A 2,569-nucleotide genomic window follows, 5' to 3' on the forward strand; every position below is an offset into this window, starting at 1 on the left:
TACGGAAAGAAAAGGGTCTGACAAGATTGCTGCTCAACAATATGTTTAACCTTTCCTAATGTTCAGCATTAGCATGAATGATTCATTACACGGGATGTGGTCTCAGGTCTGTGTGAGGGGGGATTGGTAGGAGAAGCAATAGGAAGCCTGTTTATTCATGTATGCAATTTTTTTCAGAGTGGTTAATAATCTTCCTATTAGGCCGAGTGGTTTGCTTCATTAAGTTTCTGTTTGGTTTCGCAGGTTGATAAGAATAGGACGTGCACATGTTAGCAGTTTCTTAAACAAAATATTAAAAAAAAAGTATTTTTACTTCCATTAATTTCTTCAACCCATTAAAAATTACTCAAAGGCAGCTATGAAGGAACGTCTTATTTTCCGTGCATATGTTGTGTGCTCAGAGCTATGTGCCTCTGTAAGCAAATTTGAACACAGGATGGGCAAATGAAAACACAAAAAAGAAACATCAGCTAAATAGTCCAGATCCTATCTGAGAGGATAGAAAAAATTCCCAAGAAAGGAGGATAACAATTAATTCTCAAATCTTCAGTCTTTTTCTCCCCATCATTTTCACTGGAAATCCCCTGATACACGGGTTATTATTTAGTCCTGCTGGTCCCTCCACGTCTAATCAAACCCCGTTTCCTCACATGTGCGTTGTTTTGGGGTTTTTTAATCAGCACAGTGGAATTTCCTGTCCCTTTGTCCAAATTTCCCATCCAAGGAGAGTCAGGAATATTGGAAGTAGCAGCTCCTGTGGTCACCTTTGAGTCCGGCCTGGATCCCACTCCCTGTGCCAGCGCTGATCCCCAACTGAGATTGGCCATGGCACTTAGTGCCATGATCTGGTCAATGGACCAGAGTTGGACCAAGGGTTGGACTGGATGATCCCTGAGGTCTTTTCCAACCCAGTCGACTCTGTGATTCTGTGATTCTGTGAATTGCCATTTCGATTGTTCAAGATTCCAAGAGCAACTGCACAGGGATATTGCAGACCACTGCTTATATTCCCCGCCTGCTCCATGACCCTCTTCTTTCAAATGGTGCATTCGGTTACAATAAGTAAATTACAGCTCAGAGTAGTGCTTCTAAAGTATATTTAATTTGAAATTTCTTCTCTCTAGTTCAGCTGTACCACAGTCTAAGAAAAAATGGGTAATTGAAATAGTAAAGAAGGGTGAAGCAAATATTACTTGCTCTGAAGTTCAGAACCACGGGCCACCAGCCACGGGGACACAGGAATTTGCTCTCCAAGAGCGTGGGCATACCTGTCAGAGCCTGAGAACCAATGTGTTCCCAGGGTTTTCAGGCTTCTAAGCAGTTTTGTTTCCACCAAAACTGCAGAAGGAAGCAGGAAAAGGATGCACAGATCAAACCATGCAAAATCTCAGTTTATTCTCGATACGCGTTGACATTGTGATGAGCGCTGCATTTGGCTTTTCCCTTGGGGCATCAACAACAAAGCTTCATTGGCCCATCTTAAACTGGGGATTTCCAAGCTGCCTCCAGGACTTGCAGGCCTGCTGAGCTCCCCCTAAACCCAGGGATGGTTTTTCAAGAGGATTGCTCCCTGAATTGTTTCTTTTTCCTTTCACTACCCGACAAGTGGTCCAGATTAAGGCTTGAGTGCTTCCTGCAACTATGGAATGCCTGCAAAAATAAAACACATCTTAAAGAGGGTGAGTACTAGGTCAAGTCTATCTGCTGTAACAACCGTCTGAGCTGAGCTGAGTTTAGAACCAAATCTGGAGTACAGATCTCTTTCTATAAACAAACCATAAACATTGCCACGGAGAAACTAAAGAAGTCTCTTAAAATCTTATATGTACCAGCAACATATAAATCAGGCTACTACAGAGCAGGTCAAACAAACAGCTGTTATTACCTTTTCTTTCTTGTTTTTTTTTCTTTTTATTTAAAAAGTCTCCTTCTTCTGAGCTGAGGAGAAACACTTCATTCCCAGGCACAGAAGGAGAACTTCAGAGATAAATCTGTTTCTGACTCATCCAAATCAAAGCTGACCCTGTGGTTGAAGTTGGTGATAAGAAAGAAGAAAAAAGAAGAAAACTGTTCCCCCTTCACTATAAGCGGAAAAGAAACTTCAGCCAAGATAGTGTAAAAAGGAAAGAAAAAGATTGCTCACCCCTGACCGGTTCCTTTAGGACCTTATCATCAATATAACATTTAACAGACAGCCGTCTCGAGCGTGAACCAGCCATTCCCTCTCTTGAGAAGTCTTTTTGCTTTGCCAGGCTTAAAAAACTTCTTTTCAAGATAAACATTACACAAAGTGAGGCAGAAATTCAGTAACAAGTCGCAATGATGCCGCACGCAGCCAGACTGCATGGGATGTTAAAGTGCAACCTTTCCTTACGCTTCTGTCCGTGATTCACGCCCGGGGCCTGACCCAAAGTCCACTGAACCCACCAGGGAGAGGAAAGGTTGCTGACCAAAAACCAGAATAAATGGCAGCTGATGGAACTGCACAGGTGCCATGGCCAGGGAGGACACCTGGGGTGTTCTGGTGTAACCTCCTCAGGTTCTGGCAGAGACACTTCCATAGAATTGA

General features: G+C 42.9%; 1 long non-coding RNA gene across 1 annotated transcript; it reads right to left on the minus strand.

Annotated features, from left to right (window-relative positions):
- Positions 1-1,393: 1,393 nt before the first annotated feature.
- LOC139829299 (uncharacterized) lies at positions 1,394-2,311 on the minus strand. Its single transcript, XR_011741748.1, has 3 exons — positions 2,144-2,311; positions 1,886-2,023; positions 1,394-1,650 (listed from the first exon to the last, which is right to left on the minus strand). It is a non-coding gene; the product is annotated as an uncharacterized lncRNA (long non-coding RNA).
- Between the last annotated feature and the right edge of the window lie 258 nt (positions 2,312-2,569).

Source organism: Patagioenas fasciata, chromosome 17 (genome assembly GCF_037038585.1).
Source record: "Patagioenas fasciata isolate bPatFas1 chromosome 17, bPatFas1.hap1, whole genome shotgun sequence".
Taxonomy (NCBI): Eukaryota; Metazoa; Chordata; class Aves; order Columbiformes; family Columbidae; genus Patagioenas; species Patagioenas fasciata.